Genomic DNA, 20,596 nt, shown 5'->3' with positions numbered 1-20,596 from the left:
ACAGATAAAGGCTGTCCATCATTTATCATTTCTTGAGCATACAGCCGCCATCTCCTATGACTCTGCCTTGGGCTGTCCCTGGTCACCGGCACTGGCTCTGCCTATGTTCATTCAGGGGAATGAACACTCCCCACCAGGGGAACGTTCTGTCCCAGCTCCCGGAGTCCTGAGGCCCTGTTCCTCCAGGTGCCCTCGGTGCAGACTGTCATAAAAATGTGCCCTGTGCTGGCTTCCTCCCATCTCTGTCTGACTTCCCCATCCCTCCCGAGTGTTCTGTGGTCACAAACAAAATAAACTATTTGTGTTTGAATCTTTGTCTCAGGACTAGCTCTGGAGGGAACCCAGACAAAAACGGGCACAGGACTCGAGTTAGGCAGCAACGTTCTGGACGGGAAGACTTCCTTTAACATTATGCGTTAATATTCTTCTAGCCCAAATCTCACCATGATTTTTTAATGTACCAGCAAATGATTTGAATGTTCCTCTTGAAACAGAAATATGTGAAAGTAGCAAGGATTTCTTTTTTTTCTTTTCTTTAAGAGAAAACTTCTACAGGAACTCTTGCCCTTCCAAGAATCCTAGCTCCTTATAAAGTGATAATGTGGGGCTCCTGGGTGGCTCAGTCGGTTAAGCGTCTGCCTTCGGCTCAGGTCATGATCCCGGGGTCCTGGGATGGAGCCCCGCATCGGGCTCCCTGCTCCGCGGGAAGCCTGCTTCTCCCTCTCCCACTCCCCCTGCTTGTGTTCCCTCTCTCGCTGTGTCTCTATCAAATAAATAAAATCTTAAAAAAAAATAAAGTGATAACGTTTACAGAATGAAGCACTGCCATAGACATGGATGGACGAGTCAGTAGACCAACCACAGGCTCAAGAAACAGCAAGATGAGAAGAGGTCTTTTCTCCCAAAGTAATGTTGGGAGAACTGGTTTACCAGTTGGGGGATACGTTAGAACCCTCCTCTCTGCGTCACTCTGATATAAATTCCAGGGGGAGTGAACATCTAAGAGTCAAAGATCTAAATGTATAAAAATACCACAGAGAAATAGGGGCCCATGTGTCTACAGTCCTGAGTGGGGGAGACACCAAACCCAACACGGAAGAGCCCAGAGGAGCGAAGTTGGGATCGCCAGATTGGAACACCCCCAGCGGGGAGACTCTGAACATCAAGAAACAGAAATCACGGGCAAGCCGGGAGAAGGATGGTGGTTGTGATGAAGCGTGATTGTGGTGCGTTGTCAAGTGGGGCAAAGCAGATGACAAATAGGATATGCGGTTTTCCTGCCCGATGGTTAACACATTTGCAGGCCCTGGAAACATCTCGAAGGTCTATGTTGACAACCAGTGTTGACAGCCATCTCTCCCAGATCGAATACGGAGGAACGTTTTGCTCTTCAGAAGCTTTATCATGTTTCCTCAAGGAAGATGTGTCAGTTTGGGGAGCACTCTTAGATGGGTTCTTCCCTGAGAGCTAGTGTGCCTTGTGCATCCAGAGACGGACATGTGCATGCATGCACGGAGAGCGGTAGGACATCCTTAGAACACAGAATGTTCTGCTGACTGGTTCAACTAAAACATACATCTGAAGAAAGGTGTCAATCAAGGGAAGGGACGGTGTTTCATGAAAGGCAAGTACAGGCAAGACAACCTCCGAAAGCCGAAGGAGCCATGAGACCGAAGGAAAACCAGTCCGGTCTGACAAGGGATGGTCTAAGAAGGAGACTTCCAGACAGAAGCGTGTCTTGGGCAGCCGGCTGCAAGGTGAGTGGATCTCTGCAGCCCACCTCCTGTAAGACCGGCTTTTATAGCCCTAGAGGCTAGGGTTCTGCTGGGGGACCCCCTGGGAGGAGATGTTGTAGGATAGGTGTGAGCGGTAGTCACATCTCCAGGGCAGCTCACAGATGTTATGTCCCAAGGGTGTCCTCAAGTGTTATTACCTGTGTGGTTATATAAAAGGAAGAATAAGGAGGGGTCTATGCTCAAGAAGACTTCAGGCAACAGAGCGGTGGGCATGGCATTTCTGTCCAAGATGGTGTCAGGCTGGTTGGCCCTGTTGGCCAGCAGGGCAGCACAGAGTAAACCCTCCAGGGGTGTATGTTGGCCGGCACACACCTGCAGGGAAGGGGGTGCCCTGATGTCATCCAGCTAAGACCCTGGGCGGACCCCACCTCCACAAGAATTTTCCACGAGTCCTTTAAATTCCTCTGTACCTTTGTCTACTGGCAGGGTAGTTGTTGGTCAAAATGACATTACCAGGTCTCTTTGTTTTTTTGTAAATTGGACACTCGTGCACTCCGTTCTCTCGAACACTCTATCTGGGTGATTCTATCCAGTCTTATTGCTTCGCACACCATCTAAACACTTGACACTCGTAACTTCATTTCCTGTCCCGACCTCTTTTGTGAGCTGCAGACTCCTATATGGAAAAGTCCACTGCACATCTCTACTGAATGGTATGTGCGTGTGATACCTATAATTTAATTCCCCAGCTCTTAGTCTCCTTCATCCCCTGACCCAGAGTAGCTCTTCTTTCTCAATCCATGATGATCGCCATCCCCCCAGTGGCCTCATGTCCCCTAAGTCATCATGATTCCCTGCTCATCCGCTTCCGGCAACCTCCTGACACCCGTGCACGCACAGGCACACGCACACACATAAGCACATATGCATGCACACACGCACGTGCACACACACAACTCCCTTCCCTCCCCCGGCCCATCCAAAACTCTCACCGTGTTCCTTGGATTGCTGCTCTTTCCTGCAAATCAGGAGAGTAGAGACATGTTTACTCTTGTCGCCCGCTGATCCATTTTCCAAGGGCCAGAGTGATCTTAATGAAGACACACGAAGCTCAGGTCGGGCTTTCTAAAATCATTTCAGTGCCTTGCACTGCAGTTGGAGCAAATAAAAATTAGGAACCATGGCTCAAAAGACCCCCTGCTTTGTACAGTCCTTACGGAGGGTAGGCTTCTTTCGGGGCTTGCAGTGGTCTTTCTAGCCTCGTTCCCCATAGGACGCCCTTCCCTTGCCCCTCTCCTATGAGGATAATCACTTCCTTGGGGTCAGCTGATTCAGGCGGCACATGGAACATTAGTATGTGGCCCTGACTTGCTCTTCCTTCTCCTTTCTTTCCTCTAATGGCTCTTGTAGAGGTTTAGAGTCTCCTCACTGTCACTCTGCTTCCATCCAGGGTCCCGGTCTTAGCCATGAATCCTGGGTCCCCACCCCACCTCCAGCCTCTCTAGGGCCCCGGGGGGGGGGGGGGCGGCAGAGCACAGAGAGCTCTTCCATCCTCCAGCCTGTGACAAGTGCCTCAGGCCAAGGCCATTCTGTCCTCCCTGTCTGTGCCCCGTCCTTCCATGAATGGCTGGAACACGGCCTCACGCCCCCTCGGCCCTCTGTACCTGCCGGGCCCCAAGCTCAGAGCAGCTGCAGGTGCGCTAAGGAGGCCAGGCCCCCCGCCCCACTCCCGGCAAACCTCTCTAGCATGTTCTTGGTGACCCCTCTCAGCTGTGTTTTATGTCCCAATAAAATTCTCTCAACTGTGTTTTTTCGGTGAATCTGTCACAACCTCGTCCACAGTATTGTTCCCTTAACCATCATTTCGGGAGTTGAGGAGGGAAGAGCTCAGGCGTGCAGGCTCAGTTCGGGGGCTGCGGAGAAGGCTTCCCATGGTGCGAGGTGGGAATTTATGGGGTGACCTAATGAGGCCGAAAAAATGAAACCGGGGCTATTTGGGGGAAAGGTGGGAACCTGGTGTCCGGCCAGGGGTAAGAAGGACCCACGCTGCCGGGACTGTGGATGAAACGAGCTGGCTTTGAAGAATGAGCTTTCCAGATAGGTTTCTCCAGATTTCCTTGACCTTTATCACCAGCAGAAATTAATGTTTAACCAGCCCAAGAGGCTGGAAAAGCAAGGAACAGGGAGCCATCTGGATCTCAAGCTACAAGAGTGACCTGTCTGAACACTGCTTGGCCACGTTTTCCTCAACCCCCAGAGCCAGCGAGTCTCCTGAGGGAAAATAGACTCAGAAGGAAGTAGGATTCCCAGCAAGTAAGTCCCTGGCTTCATACTTAATCCAATGGTTATTGTTGGAAACTGCAACCGTGACTCTCGGTCCCAAGGTACTGAATGTTTGCTTAATGTTAGATCACCTGAGGACTGGACATCACTATTGGTCAAGTGCTGTTAGGGCTGTTGGGGCCACGGACACTGACCCTAGGTGCTCACACGCACACAGTCCCATGTGCAGCTCGTGTGTGGCCGGGTAGGAGGTGCTGGGGAGGATTTCCTGCCTGTCAGTTGAAAGCAAAAACAGGACAGACACGGGCGCGTCTTATCCTTACCCCTCGCTCCCACTGTGCCCTTGGGTCCTTTGTTCCTCTGGGACTCTGTTTCTTCCTCTCTACAATGGGGATTTTTCTAGCAGCCACCCTGTCAGGTAATTGTGAGGATTCAATCTCGTAATGTCTGGAAAATAAGTGGCCCTTGAGCGGTGATGGAGAAATGGCGACTCTTCCCTTACCTGTAACATCTGGAGCATCAAATATAAATCAGAGTCTACCCGTGCAGTGTGATTTGAGGAGAACTGAAGGGTCTGCCCTGTCATTTTGCCGTGCTGATTACAGTCCCATCAGAAGATACCATTCTTGAGAGGATCATTGCTTCTCCACCAGGCTGGAGTTAAAGCAATGCTTCCGAGGGTTTCGTGTGTGCTGGGATTCACCTTCTTCGTCTTTAATGTATCCACATTGGACACACGAGAAACTGAGTCAGGAGAGGTGAGGAGGAGAGTCGTGCAAGACCTCCTGGCTCGTGACCGTGAAATTGGCACTTGGATATCATTATGGCACAGCCTGGCTCCTGCCCTTCTGGGAGAGCATTGCATCTTTAAGGCACTTACCGTGTCCTGGGCGCAAGAGTAATCCCACGAGCCCCTCAGAGGGCAGGGAGTGGGGTCTGGAGGGCAGGACCGGAGATGCAAGACTGTTGGCAGGAGGGGGACGGGAAGTGTGGAGGTGAGGCATGTCGAGGCACAACGGGAAGGTGGCAAGTGCAGGACTGGACACAGGGTCGAGGGCTCTGGGCTTCCAAGGTGGCCTGAGGGCACAGTAGGCATTATCTAGACATGTTTCCCCGTGGGCAGCTTTGGGGGCCCAGTGCTCTCAGTTCTGAGGGTCCCTTACCAGAGCACGCTGAACCGCTAAAGGTCGTCTGCCCTGCTCTCAGGCAGCCTAGCGATCCAGAGTGTTGGGTCCAGGAGGTGACAAGTGGCGCTCTTACTGCCGGGGTAAGTCATTCCAGGGTTCAGCCTTGCACTTGTTCTTAGGGCTCAGCTGCATGGAAATGTGGGAGAGAGCGGGGGCACCCTAAGAACTCTCGCTCTGGACCTCTCACAGAGTGGATAGATGACATTTTGGAACCAGGAATGTGTTGGTGCTGCTTGAAATTTAAATCATGACTTCCAGACTTTTAAAAGTGACTCAGTAGCACGTGAAGAAATACAGCCATCTGCACGGAGCTTCATCACACCCCAGCCTCCACCGGCAGGAGAGAGGCTCAAGGATGCCAATCGTAGCTAAGATTGAGGAGGAACAACGGTGTGTTCACATTTAACAAGGTCATCAACAAGTAATCTCTTAAAGGAGTTTATGGCTACATGAAATGAGAAAAGGTTCAGTCCACCAAGAAGATGACAAAGCTCTAGACACAGAGAAACCTGGTGGAAGAATATAGATATTATTTATATTTATATATATATAAGGTGTATACCTTAAATATATTAAGCAAATCTTGGCACAACTGTGGGGAGAGATCGACAAGCTCACCATCACAATGGAAATTTTCAACACATCATTGGCGATGATGGTCAACTGGATGATTGATCAAGGGAACAAAAATACGAGATTTGAGAAATTTCAGTAAGTCACCACCTTGGAGTATTGGACATAAATAGAACCCCTCACCAGATAGCTAGAAAATACGCTTTCTTCTCAAGTGCACGTGAAATGTGACAAAAATTGAGGATGTAACAGGCCATCGCCTAAATCTCAACACCTGTCAGAGAATCGCTATCATGCCAGCAAGTTCTCTCCCTCCAATTCAGGTCAATTCCATTCCATTCAATTCCGTTCAGTTCAGTTCAATTCAATTCTGTTCAGTTCAGTTCAATGCAGTGCAGTTCAGATTTTTTTTTTAAAGTAAAAATTGCTATTTATGTCTGGAGTTCTGTTTTTTGGTTTTGGTTTTTTTTTTTTTTTTGAAGAGCTACCACGTAACTGACACATCAAGGAAAAAATATAATATAAATGAAATACTACTCAGAAATAAATGCCTATTTTAAGCCTGAGATACGTATTGGAAGCGGTACATAGAAGAAAGCATGTAGTTTTAAAGGCTCATATTAGAAATTGAAAAAGGACAGAAATTGAGACCATCACTCAACTAAAGGTGCTAGAAAAATAACAGAATGAGGATAATTGAACACAGGCAATCATAAAGATTAAGAGGAAAAATTAATGAAAAAGAAAATAAAGGTAGACGAAGGCAGATCAACAAAGCCAAAAGTTTTTCTTTTTTAAAAGTAATAAAAGAGAAGTAGTTCTGGGGCATCTGGCTGGCTCAGTTGGTTGAGCATCCGACTCTTGATCTCAGCTCAGGTCTTGATTTCAATATTAACTAAAGACGAGAAGAGAGGAAAATAAATAATATCATAAGAAAAGGGGACATCATTAGAGGGGCGCCTGGGTGACTCAGTCGGTTCAGTGTCCAAACTCTTGGTTTCAGCTCAGGTCATGATCTCAGGGTTGTGAGAACCAGCCCCACATCAGGCTCCACACTCAGCGTGGAGTCTGCTTAGAAGATTCTCTCTCTAGCTCTCCGTCTGCCCCTCCCCGTGCTCATGTACTCTCTCTCGCTCTAAAATAAAACTAAAAAATAAATCTTAAAAAGAAAAGGGGACATCATTATAGATTCAACCAAGCAAAATGATAATGAGTATATTATTAAAACAGACAAACCCTCGTCATTAAATGTAAAAATTGTAAGTTATATTACATTTACATTTGAAATAACAGCAAGGAGAAATAGAAATCCTACTGAATAATCCTGAAAAATAAATAAATTGATTTGTTAAAAAATATTTCCTCAAACATGGCAGGAGGGGCAAATGATTTTTAGGTATGATTTGTCACACTCTCTCAGTGACTGGGTAATTCCAAATTTCCAAATTATACAAACTGCTTCAGAGAATTAAAAAAGAAGGGATTATCCCCGGTCTATGAGATTATAGAATCTGACTCTAAAACTAGAGAAAAGCCATATTAGCAAGAAAAATTACAGTTTTATTCATGAGAAGGAAGTAAAAATTCTGTGCAAATGTTTAGCACACCGTAGTTTTAACCAAAGAATAAAAGGGTATTTGAAAATTAGAAAATGTGCTAATGACATTTATCATATTAACCATTTAGAGAAGGAAAACTATCTGATTTTCTTCTCTTTTGATGCAGAAAATACTTTGATAAGATTAAACACCAATTTATTATAAAAGTGGGAATAGAAGAAAAACCCTGTTATTAATAGTGAAATGTTAGAAGCATTCTTTTTAAAACCAGCAAAATGAGGATGTTTACAATTGCTTCTGTTCAGTGTCACAGAGGCCCTAGAACAGTGCCAAGCACATATGGAATCTTTTTCTTTTTTTGTAAATATTTATTTATTTGAGAGAGAGAGAGCAGGGCAGGGGTGCGGGGGGTGGGGGAGAGGGATAAGAGAATCCCAAGCAGAACCTGTGCTGAGCATGGAACAGACATGGGGCTCGATCTCACGACCCTGAGATCATGACCTGAGCTGAAACCAAGAGCCGGACACTCAACCGACTAAACCACCCAGGCGCCCCAGAACAAATATATTTTTTTAACAAATATTTTTAATAGTAATGTAGTGACATTTGTCAGTCTCTTATGGTTAACTGATTGACTGAATCATTTAAGAAATCCTTCCTGCTCAACGTCCTAAAAATGCATTTCTGTTGTCCTAAAAAGTTTGCCTTTCACAGTGAAGCATTTAATCTATCAGAAATTTATTTTTGTATATGGATTAAGGAACAGGTTTAACTTCATTTTTTTCCCAAGTAGGGGACCAGGTTCCCAAGTAGGTGACCAGAACCGCTTAATAATCTATTCTTCCTCTATCGATCTGCCATTCCACATTTGTCAATTGTCCATATATTTGCAGGATTTTTTTCCAGGCTCTCTATTCTGTTTAATTGGTCAGGTGTCTGTCCTTGCATCAGAATCATGACATTTGTTTATAGCTTCATCTGTCTTGATAAGTGTAGAGCAAGTAATATCCTTCTTTCTCGAGAGTTATGCTGGCTCTTCTTAGACTTTGGCCTTGGCATTTATATTTTAGAGTCAAATAATCTGTGTTGGGGTTCAGATGAGAATGGCATTGAATCCACTAATCACTTTGAGGAAAATGGAAATATTTACAATATTGAGCAGGAATTTATTCCCATTTATTTAGATCCACTTTAATGGCTCGCATAAGCTTTTATAGATTTCTTCATCCAGGTCCTGCAAGTCTTTTGTTAGGTTTTGTTAGATTCACTCGGATTGTCTTGTTCCTAATGTAAGTCCTGTCTCGCCATGATTGCTGTGGGTGGGCAAATCAACCGGCCGCCGTCACCCCTCGCGGGTGGTGGAGGCCGATGCAAGCCCAGCCTCTGGAGCCTGAGGTCTTAACTCTGTGCTGTGTCTTCTCTTTGTTTTTTATTTTTCCTTTTAAATAATTGATTTATTTTAGAGAGAGAAAGCAGCAGGGGTGGGAGAGGGGCAGAGGGAGAAAGAGAATCCCAAGCAGACTCCCCACTGAGCACAGAGCCCAACAGGGGCTGGATCTCACAACTCCCGAGATTGTGACCTAAGCCGAAACCAAGAGTCAGACACTTAACCGACTGCGCCACCCAGGCACCCGCTGTGTCTTCTTTTAAAAACTGATGTTAGGCAGGGCAGTTCGTCGCCTCACACCTTTCAGTGACTTTGCTTTCTCTCCAAACACAGGCTTAGTCCCCGGCTTCAGGCCTCCTGCCTGGGCTGTCCCCTCTTAACCAGCTTTGCAGCACTGGTCACAGTGGACAGCTGTGGATTTCTCTCTCTGCTCATTCTTCCATGGTGTGCCTCCCCTCCTGGAATGCCACCCAGCAAGCTGATTTGCTGTGTCCAGCATGAGTGCAGCCTGGCCTGCTGGCAACGAATATGCTTACTATGTGACCTTACCCTGTTTCCTAACCTCCCTGGGCCTCAGCTTCCTCATCTGTACAAGTGGGATGAGAATATCTACCTTGTGAAGTAGTTAGGAGGGACTGAATGATTTTATGTGGAAATGCCTGCAATGAAACCTTTATAAATGTATTTTTTTTAAGATTTTATTGATTTGAGAGAGAGAGAGGCGAGAAAGAGCTTGAGCTGGGGGGAGGGGCAGAGGCAGAGGGAGAAGCAGACTCCCCTGCTGAGCTCCATCCCAGCACCCCGAAATCATGACCTGAGCTGAAGGCAGATGCTTAACCCACTGAGCCACCCAGGCGCCCCAAATGCTAGATATTGTTATAGTGACTCTTTATGGAATGGAGGATTTCACTTGATTCTCACACCCCGTTGTCCAGAGGTCCATGCTGGGGTCAGCCCCTCACCATACCTCTGTCTTTCTCTGCAGAGCCTCCCTGTCTTCATCCAGGGTTTACCAAGCAGTGTGCTGGGGGTGGGGGAGCTTGTCAGACCCCAGAGCCCTTGCCAGGGCCCTGTGCGTGCAGCCACCTGCTGCAGACCCAGCTACGTTTGTCTGTCTTCCCGCAGAGTGCCTGGTCCTGCCTGCCTCTTGTCTGCAGTAGCCCTTCTCAGGGCTGGGGGACAAGCAGCATCCCAGCCTCCTGCCCTCACCCAGCCACTGAGGGAGGGAGGGAGCCGCGCACCAGGCGCTGGGCTCCTCCACCAGCCCTCCATCAGCCCCACTGTCCCCCTGCTGCAGGCCCAGCCCCTCCCCTCCAAGGCCTCTGCCCCTGGCCAGCATGCTGCGTGTGTGTACGTGTGTGCATGCGTGTGGGGAGAGCAGAGGAACCTGCATGCCCCTCCTGACCTGGGTGGACTCTGCCAGGCCCCCTTTCCAGGTCCCCGGGGCTGTGTGCACACCTCAAAAGAGAAATGAACCCTGCCCTGCGTCCTGCACTGATCAGCCTGCTTGAGGGAGTGAAGGAGAAAGGAAGCCCAAGAAATTTTGCCATTTGCAATGCGCCTTGAGGCATTATGCTAAGTGAAATAAGTCAGAGAAAGACAAATACCATGTGACCTCACTCATATGTGGAATCTCAAACAGAGATCAAATAAAACAAAACCCAGACTCCTAGATACAGAGAACAGATTGGCAGTTGCCGGAGGGTACGGGGGCAGGGGATGGACGAAGGGGGTCAAGGAGTGCCAACTTCTAGCTATAAAAGAAGGAAGTCATGGGGTCGTAATGGGCAGCGTGGGGGTACAGTCGATCATATGCTATCAACTTGGAGCGGTGACAACGGGGTGCCTAGACTCAGGCTGATGATCATTTCACCACACTTACAAATGTCCAATCGCTATACCGTGTGCCTAAAAGTAACATAATATTGTATGTCAATTATACCTCAATTAAAAAAATAAAAAGCCAAGTGCATTACCGCACACCGGTTATAAACCACTGGAAAATCTATCTTCAATAGGTGTTTTTAAAAATGTTCTCCTCTAAAAACAAAACAAAACAAACAAAACAAAGAAATTTGTGTCTTGAATGCTGGTAGGCTTCGGGGTTAAAAGAACGGGATTTTGAATCACATGAATTGGGTCAAATTCTCACCTGCCTCTGCTGCTGTCTGATCTGGACTAATGGGCTTGGCCTCCGCGGTCTCCGCGGTCTCCACGGTCTCCGTGGTCCTGCTCTGCCCCCACCCGGCCCTCGAGTCTGGGGTGAGGAACAGGAGAGCGGGAGGTGGGAGATGCTGCGGGGGAAATAAGCAGAGCGAGCTGCTCTGATTGGCTTTGGGGAGGAGGACACTCTGTCTATATAAATGACAATCACATCCTCTGTGCCTTTTAACTGTCACGGAGGAGAAGAGAGAGGAGAGAGAGAGAGAGAGAGCAAGCACCTCGGGGCTGCCTGTGAGTACCGCTCTTTGTCCTTGTAGCCTGGGGGACCAACCCCACTGGAGAGTCCAGCTCCTGGATGGCTGTGACCCTGGGGTCTGGGGGCCAGAGGTTTGCCTGTTGCTTTCAGCCGGGTGGCTTTCCTCTGGCCGGCTTGGGATGGCTCGGCATCCAGCTGTGGGCTGGTGGGGCACACTACAGGAACTTTTTACAGACATAGGTGCCAACCGAAGTCACCTGCCTTTGTGTGTGTGTCTCTCAGCAACAGGTCAGGTAAAGAAGCAGAAACTTCGGATCGTTTTTTTTAGCCCATGTTCTCTGAGCCACGATAACAACATTACAAAGCAAGTGGAGATGAGCTTCCGGGCTGGTTCCTGGTGCATGTGGAGCCCCCGGAGGCCGGGAGATGGGGTGGGAAAGGAGGTGGCTAGGAACCAGGGGGACCCAGGCTGCATGGAGGACACAGAACGTCCCCTGCCCGGGCTCCTGCCCTCAGCGTGCAGGAGAGCTGACGGTCCTCCCGAAAGATGCTTGTAAACACCTGCTCTGATGTTTGTGAGGGGTGGGGCACACAGTAGGTGGTCAGTAATGGGAGCTGTAGGATTAACAAGCCAGTCACCTGCAGGTGGGGATGTGGGAGGGGGTTGAAATGCTGCTCAGAGCTTCCCCTGCCCCAGGGAGTATTGTTCTCTCCAGTTTCCAAGGGAAGTTCAAGCAGGTGATCTGGGCTCCACCCGCCCCCCCCAATCTTATTTCTCTCTTAAAGGCTCCAAGAGCTGGGCGCTCCCACTTGGTTTCTCATTAAACGGGCAGCATTTTTCCCTCTGAAAGAGAACCGAAAGCAAAGGTGCCCGTTGCAGCATCAAAGCCGGCCTCTTTGGGTTTCCCAGGCTACCGGAGAGAAACAGACCCTCTCTGCCGGGGTGGGAGAAGGGGCAGGCTGTGCAGTCCCGGGGCAAAGACAGAGGACATCCTGGAGTGGTTGAGACATAGGCAACACAAGGAGTGTCTGGGTGGTTCTGAAAGGGAGAAAATTGTGTCCTTTACCGCAGCCTCTTTCTCTTCTTCTGGACATGCGGTGGGGGCACCTCTGCGCATGGCCAATTTGATGAAAATGCTTAAAAACAACAACAATGCTGCCAAACCCTTACACATCGAGATAAGTAGCTGGGAGATTTATTTACATCTGTTTTCCCCTCTCGAGGATGTGGATCATTCTGAAGGTTTTACCCTGTAACCTTGGAAACTCAGTCTGGAGGCAAGTTTGGGGAAAGACCCCAGGAAAATTAGACTTCGTGCATAAGAGAGGTCCTGAAGTGTCTCAAGGTGCTCATCAGCATTTCTGGAGGAGGATGCTCAGGGCATAAGGGGGCAGAGCATAAGCACAAGGCCTCAGAGGAGCCGGTCTGGTCTTCCGAGTGCACAAACCCACCAGGGAAACTGCCTGTAGCCGTGTGGGCTGAGACCAGCCCCCTGCTTCCCTGAGCCCATTTCCTCATTTCTAGAGCGGGGATAGTATTGCTACCTGGCAAGGCTGACGTGGAGATTGGGAGGGACACCACTACCCTGTGTAGAGTGACTATTTAGCATTTGCTTGTGTTTGGAGGAGGTGCGGGAGGCACTTCTCCGGGCCATGGAGGACAGCGGAGTTGGTCTAGCCTCTGCCCGTTTCTGCCCAGGTGGGGGCTCCGGTCAGAACTTTCACCTATGCACCTGCTCTGCCGTGCGGCGAACCGGCAGCGCCCAGAGCACACTCTGGGTTGCAGGTGCTGCCTCCCCAGCCCAGAGCAGAGCCTCCTCTGGGTGGGCAGAGGCGGCAGGTGGCTCAGGAGTGCGTGGCCACCCGGGGCTGTCAGAGGAGGAGGGTGACTTCAGCATCCGAAACTCCGGCCCCCACTGCTCCCCATTACCGGTTGTATAGCCTTGGTCGGGGCAGCAGCCCCTCTGAACCTTGGTCAAACGGCGATAATAATACTCACAGGCAGGATTCTTGAGCTACGGCATACAACAAGCCTGGAAGTTAGGCATCTGGTTTTTCGAACAACGGGATATGGCAATCCTGAGTCAGTGTGTTCCTGAGCTTTGACCTGGGGAAGCCTCAAACACAGATTTCTTAGCAACACTGGGAATAGGCCAGCAACCACCTCCAAGGAGTAAGAGGGAGTCCACAGTCAATATTGACCACTGGCCTGATTTATGAAAAAAAACGGAGACTCCCCAAAGAGTGTGCCAAAGCCAACTAAACAGACTCATGATGGCAGGTGTTGTGTATTTGAAATAAATGATAAATCAATATGTGAGTTAACCACAGGACGTGACTGCTATTATGAAAAAAGCAACCAACTAGAACATAATTTAATAGTCTTGAGTCTATGGAAAAGGCAGAGATGATGGTGGCCTTTTGTGACCTACTAATATGACTACAAGAGAGCAAGAGAAAGGGGGTGAGAGTTTTAAAGGGAAGGAGAGGTGCTTTCCAAGCAAAGAAAGTGTCTTCTGGAAGAACATGAAATAAAAAGAAAACGGGGTGGGGGGGAACATTAAAAATCGGAATTACTGGATGGTTTCTTGTATAAAGTTGCAGAATAGCAATTACCATGAATGAAAGTGATAAAAATTTTTAAAATTTTAAATTTCAATTTAAAATAAGTTTAAATTTAAAATGTGAGCAAACGGTAACAGCCAGCAGAGATGGGGTGTTCGTGCTTGCCGGGCCGAGTGGCAGGTGACATGTTCGAATCATTCTGGTTCCTCTGGAAAGGAACTGACAGCGTGCGAAAGAATGGAAAATCTTACACCTCTTAATTCCATTCAGGAATTGACATCTTTGAGGGACAAATTCAATAGGAAAACAAAGTGACGTGCCTCGTGACAGCAGCAGCAGACGAGGGACAAGCACCCTGAGATGTCTGCCCGGCAGGTGTTAGTAAGGTACATGTGTGCCCTCTATGAACATAATGTTGCTTACTGTACTTGGGCAAATGGGAAACATAAGTGCAAAAAGAGGTACCAAATAACACCCATTCCTTGGTGACCACTGGCCAGATTGTCCGAGATCAGGCGTAAATCGGAATAATATCAACAAGTTGGTTGCCACCGTATTTTTCTTCTGAAATTGCTTAAAGTGTCAATTTCCCAGGCAGCTTCACGTATCAGGATGTGTTTGCAGGGATGCAGGTAGAAGCAGCAATCTGTTCCCATGGGAGTAAAAGAGAAATCGTGACACAGATTTCTCTATGGGTCCTGCCCGTGAGAATTGTCATCCCGGAAAACACTGAGGCTCGGTCTTTGTCCCGGGCGGGGATTTCCTCCTGTTTGCCCTGCACTACCCTGGGGTTCTGTCTCTGCCAGATGACCCAGCTGGGTCAGGACTGTGTTCTAACGTGATGATTTCCTAACATCAGTAGCAAAACAAATGTCAGATGCAGACAGCCTTAGAGTCCAGGGGGCCTTCTGTCTGCAACATCTCACTGCCTGGTCTACAGGGGAGGAAGCAGACAGCCTCTCGGAGCAGAGCCGGGACTCAAGCCCTTCTGTCTACTCTGAATCCAGAGGCACGTTCTTTCTCCTCCGTGAGGCTGCTAAGAGGAAGAGCACAGTGCTGTGCAACAGCAGGCTTGGATCCGATTCTGTTCAGTGTAGCAGGGAACCTCTCTAATGCTAGCCAAGCTGGTCAGACAGGAGGATGCTTCCTGGGTGTCCAGCGCGGACCGGGTAGAACCACCCCCCCACCCCCCCCGCCCATCAGCTCATGCCTTTGCAGGTTAATGATTATGCACCCTGTTTAGAATTTTTGGTGTAATGGCCATCTTCCAGGCTGGAGGTGGGGACGTGGAGAGGTCAGGTGGCTTGGCCACAGGCATGTCCAGCAAAGAGCTGGAACCAGCCCATTGTGTTCCCCTTGGTCGTGACCCCCAGTGAAGCAAGAGAGGCCTTGTGGAAGCTGCCTGGACCCGTATGGCCCCTCGGGGGCGTCTGGGAACTCGCCACTGGAGGCTCAGGGAGAGACCGGTTTCCTGAATTTGGTCCTGTCTTTCTCAGGGTTTGTCAACCCATACCCTGGCCATGGTTGTTGGGGATGTGCCAAACCTGTGCTTGAGTCCAGTACATTCAGGAGGGGCCAGGCCAGGGTGCAGGGTCCAGCTGTATCCCTAGCCTCTCGGTGCCCAGGGCCTTTCCGTTTGTTCGAGGGGATGGTAATGGTCCTAACAAGGTTATTACAAAGGTTAATAAGAATACAAGCCACGAGCTTCACCTGTGAGCTAATATAAATGCTGAGCGATGAGAGTTCCTATTTCAACAAGGTCACCCCAATGCACATGAAAGTAACTGGTAACTGAGTGGAAGACAGTGGTCCGTGTGCAATGTGAGGTACCAGCCTCAATTATCTGAGTTAGAGGGAAGGGCGCTTTGGCATGAAGGACAAAGTGCTAGGAAAGCTTTGCTATCACTTGCTTCACATCTGGGAAGCGTCGTGACATCTCTGGGTCCTTACATTTCCTATATCCTACCTGTAAAATTAGGGTGGTGAGCACTTGGGCATAACAAAGCTTTAAATGAGCTGGGAAGCCCATCCTGGGCTTGGGTCTCTAGTCCTGCCCCTTCCCTAATGACCCTGCTCCCAGGCACCTGGATCCTGTAAGTTTTGCCAGTGGGAGGCACTGGTGGGAGATTGGAGGACAGAGGTGTCCGCCTCCATTGTGACACTGGCTGAGGCTCTTCCCGGTGTCAGCTCTGCCTGGGCAAGCCTGACCAGGTCTCCACTTTGCACAATGACCTGGGTCCCACCTCGAGGAGAACAGTCTGCTCCCCACATCCCTCCGATCTGGGTGGGAAAGGGGCATGGAGGCTCCGAGGGGTTAACTGGCCTTCCTCTGTTACCGGAAGTCACCAAGTTAATAAGCAGTGAAGGTGAGGTGCAAACCCAGGACTCTGAATTCAGAGTCCACACTCTCTCCTGCGTGTGCCCCGCCTCCCGGGCACACCTTCTACCCTGGTTGCTTCTCCTCCCACCTGAGTGAGTCTATGGAGTTTCTTGGTAGCTTTTAGAACTTGTGTGTGGAGGGCCTTACTGACATAAGGTCTTCATGCAAGACTGACTTGTTAAGACATCTTTCTGGAGGAGTGTGGGGCTAAGCGTGTAGAGCAAAGTCTCCAAATCACAGGCTCCGAGAGGAGCAGTTGTAGGAAAGTAGGTCTGAGCCCTAAGCCCTGCCCCAGTCCCGTGCCCACCTCTCATTGTGCAGTCGGACGCGTCCGTGAGCACAGCCCAGAGTCCCAGGGGTTGAAAAGAAGCTGTGAGATTTTTGATTACTGCTTCAATTTCTTTGCTGGCTGTGGATCTGTTCGGGTTTTCTATTTCTTCCTGTTTTAGTTTTGGTAGTTTATATGTTTCCAGGAATGCATCCATTTCTTCCAGATTGCCTAATTCGTTGGCATATAGTTGCTCATAATATGTTCTTATAATTGTAATTGTTTGTATTTCTTTGGTGTTGGTGGTGATCTCTCCTCTTTCATTTGTGCTTTTATTTATTTGGGTCCTTTCTCTCTCTCTCTCTTTTTGATAAGTCTGGCCCAGGGTATATCTATCTTACTGATTTCAAAGACCCAGCTCCTAGTTTCACTGACATGTCCTACTGTTCTTTTGGTTTCTATTTCATTGATTTCTGCTCTGATCTTTATTATTTCTCTTCTCCTGCTGGATTTGGGCTTTATTTGCTGTTCTTCCTCTGCTCCTTTAGGTGTAGGGTTAGGTTGTTTATTGGAGACCTTTCTTGTTTCTTAAGAAAGTCCTGTATTGCTAAATACCTCCCTCTTAGGACCGCCTTTGCTGCATCCCAAAGGATCTGAACTGTTGTGTTTTCGTTTTCATTTGTTTCCATGAAATTTTTTTTTAATTACTCTTTAATTTCCTGGTTGACCCATTCATTCTTTAGTAGGATGCTCTTTAACCTCCATGTATTTGGGTTCCTTACAAATTTCCTCTGGTGGCCTTTAAGGAGGGTACTTGATGGAATGAGCGCTGGGTGTTATACGCAACTGATGAGTCACTGAACTCTACCTCTGAGGCTAACAATACACTCCATGTTAATTAATTGAATTTTTTAAAAAAAGAAAAAAGAAGCTGCGTTTGCAGTACAGTGGGATTTCCATTTTGTAAACAGATGAGCTTGAGAACCATAGATGGAGAAAAAGGTGAAATCATGTTTCACCAAAGGAGAAGGAGGAACTGTTGCTGCTGGTTCTCCTACCCCACAAAATGAGGTACTTTTGCTCAGTTAATATATTTATTTTGATTAAAAAAAAAATAGACTGGTTTTTAGAACAATTTTAGGGTTGCAGGAAAATTGAGGAGGGAGTTCTCATGTGTCTCCTCTGCCCTCGCCCTGCTGCCCCCATCCCCCACCACCATTTCCCCTAGTTTTTAAAAAAATTTTTAGAAGATTTTATTTATTTATTTGACAGAGAGAGACACAGCGAGAGAGGGAACAGAAGCAGAGGGAGAGGGAGAAACAGGCTTCCTGCTGAGCAGGGCGTCCAATGGGGGGCTCTATCCCAGGACCCTGGGATCATGGCCTGAGCTGAAGGCAGACGCTTAATGACTGAGCCACCCAGGTGCTCCTTCCCCAAGTTTTAATAAAAAGTTTTATCTGAATGCCAACTCTGAGGGGCACTTAACTCATTATCCCATGTAATCGCCCAAGAGTCCTTAGAGGTAAGCTTTTTTACCAGGAGCCTTTGTGCGGGGCTGGGAGAGAGTCAGAAAGGGCAAGGATGTGCCTGACTCTAGAGGTGGCCATGCCTCTGACTGTGGCCTTTTGGGGGCTTGTTGAGATTCTTCACACACACACTATATAGTCACTGAATGAAATGCTAATTTAAATGACGCACAGCTCCTGAACGACTTGTTAACTAGAGTCTTACACATTACAGAAGAGCGTAGAGGATTTCTTTCAAGGCGAGCTGAGAGCTGCACCCACAGAGGAAATGCTCACCAAGAAACCAGGTGATTCAGGGGAAAATTGGCCCAATTACTTTTGTGCCTAGATTGCGCCTGATGTGCTGGAGGGAAAGAGACAAGGCCCCAGTCCCCGGGGAGGGGCGGTGGGCGGGGGAGAAGCGTGTTTTGAATCCTAATTATGGTTCATTTTACCTGGAATAGTGTATTAAAAAATGTAAGCACTTTTCTTTTTACCAAGTTAGAAGAGGAAGGCCAGGAAAGGCTGCAGTGTCCAGTGTCCCAGGGTTTGAACAAGACCATGGCTGCCGAACCCTGGCAGGCAGGACCACAGACAGGGACAGGGCACTGCCTTGCCGTGGGTCCCCGGCCTTCCCAGAGGGACTGACTACTCACCCCTGCCCCCCGACGCCCAAACTGTGGACTTGGTCCGTCCAGCCAGTTCAGCTGTGTCATCACTGAGGTCCCACGGGCGCTCAGCCACATGACGACCATGACCTGTGAGATACCGTCCGAGGCCTGGCTTGGGTTCTGGCCAAACCACTGTGGTCAAGGTTGGTCCAGACTCTGGGGGTACTGCTGCAGCCAGAGGACAGGAAGCTCAAGTCCAAGGTGAACACTGAGGGCTAGGCTGGGCAAAGCGAGTCGTTAGTGAGGCTGGAGGGCCAGAGGCTCAGCATGAGCTGACATGAGGGGCCCCGGCAACGGTGGGTCAGGATTCCATAGGGCCCATTATCTCTTTTTTAAAAAATATTTTTCTTTATTTGAGGGAGAGAGACAGAGAGTGAGCATGAGCAGGGTGGGAGTGGGAGAGGGAGAAGCAGGCTTCCCGACAAGCAGGGGCTCGATCCCAGGACCCTGGGATCATGACCTGAGCTGAAGGCAGACGCTTCACCGACTGAGCCACCCAGGCGCCCCAGGACCATTGTCTCTTGTGGCTTTTCCTGTGGCAGATATGTGATGGGCTCGTGGTTATGGCTGTCTTAAAGGTAAAGAGTAGGGTATAACAGGGCATATTTCAGAAATGAAATGTTTACAGGGCCAGATATTCCATTCGTCCATTCATATATTCACTCATTCATCCCTCTCAGTCAGCAAGCATTCGAGGTGCGCAGTGTGGCCCCGGGTCAGTGCTTGGTCCTGAGAAAGCAAAAATCAACAGTTGAGGACTCAGCTCGGGGAAGCCCCAGTTGGCAGAGAATGTCAGTGGAATGATAAATCACAAAACCAAATAAGCCCTGGGCCAGGCAGGAGGGACGAGGGGGTGCAGGGCAATTCAGACCTGCCTGAGCTTGTGGGGTCAGAGCTGTGCCCTGCCCTGCACTGACTGAGAAGCCAGGGGGTATGTGGGGTGCAGAAGTCCAGAGACGAGACAGGGTCCCTGCACCCACGCAGCATGACAACGGTTGCACGTAGATCACCGGGACTGGCCTGCCCGGTGATCAGATTATGTCCACAGAAGCTCTTCGGAGGGCCTGGGGAGGCATCCGTCACACACTTTATCACTGTCTACATCTTCCAGCCAATATTTGCCCAGCTTGGGGGCATGAGATATCAAACAGCTACAAAATGAAGCATGAGATTCTCTGAGGCTTCGACCTTAAGAGCCTTCTGGAAAGGCCTTTGTGGGAAATAATAGGCAAATTAATGGCAGAACAGCTAGAACATAATAAGCCAGTCTTATCTTACAATTTGGGAATATTTCTTCGGAGGGTGAGTTGGTGTGTGTGTGTCTGGCCATTTTTCCTGAGGCATCCGATGTTGGCCATCCGTGTGATGTTGTTCCTGCTGGAAAGGAGCAGTCGATTCTCTGGGAGCCAAAGCATGTTTCTTTTTTTTTTTTTTTCCTAAAGATTTTATTTATTTATTTGAGAGAGAGAGACTGAGAGATAGAGAGCACGAGAGGGAAGAGGGTCAGAGGGAGAAGCAGACTCCCCGCTGAGCAGGGAGCCCGATGCGGGACTCGATCCCGGGACTCCAGGATCATGACCTGAGCCGAAGACAGTCGCTTAACCAACTGAGCCACCCAGGCGCCCACCAAAGCATGTTTCTTAATTGTGCCCAGCTCCTCATGCTGGATCTTCTGCGAGTTCCCTGTGCTAACCCACAGCAGGGCACATAGAGATCGCCCGAATGTTTACTCCACAGGGCATTTTTTTGAAGATTTACTTATTTATTTTAGAAAGAGAGTGCAATGGGGAGGGGCAGAGGGAAAGGGAGACAGAAACACAGCAGACTCTGTGCTGAACATGGAGCCCGACGCAGGGCTCAATCTCAGAACCCCAAGATCATGACCTCAGCCGAAACCAAGAACCGGACACCCAACTGACTGCCAGCCCAGTGCCCCATCCACAGGGCATTTTTAATAGTCATTCCCATGGTACAAATCATAAAGGAAAAGATCATGAGACTTGATTACATAAAAATTGAAATTCTTATAGGTCAGAAGAAAATTATCAGCAAAATTAGGTCAA

General features: G+C 48.8%; 1 protein-coding gene across 3 annotated transcripts in view; it reads left to right on the top strand.

Annotated features, from left to right (window-relative positions):
* The first annotated feature begins 3,918 nt into the window (after positions 1–3,918).
* DDC (dopa decarboxylase) overlaps positions 3,919–20,596 on the top strand; it is an 80,261-nt gene continuing 63,583 nt past the window's right edge. For 2 of the 3 annotated variants that reach the window (XM_027574167.2, XM_027574165.2), the window contains exon 1: positions 11,134–11,179. The gene's annotated coding sequence lies outside the window, so the exon portion shown is untranslated. Of the gene's footprint in view, positions 4,050–11,133; positions 11,180–20,596 lie in introns of those variants that run through there. The other variant, XM_027574166.2, reaches the window with a different exon arrangement.

Source organism: Zalophus californianus, chromosome 12, assembly GCF_009762305.2.
Source record: "Zalophus californianus isolate mZalCal1 chromosome 12, mZalCal1.pri.v2, whole genome shotgun sequence".
NCBI classification, from domain to species: domain Eukaryota; kingdom Metazoa; phylum Chordata; class Mammalia; order Carnivora; family Otariidae; genus Zalophus; species Zalophus californianus.
Note: the sequence above shows the minus strand (reverse complement) of the source record. Positions and strands in the feature narration are given on the sequence as shown.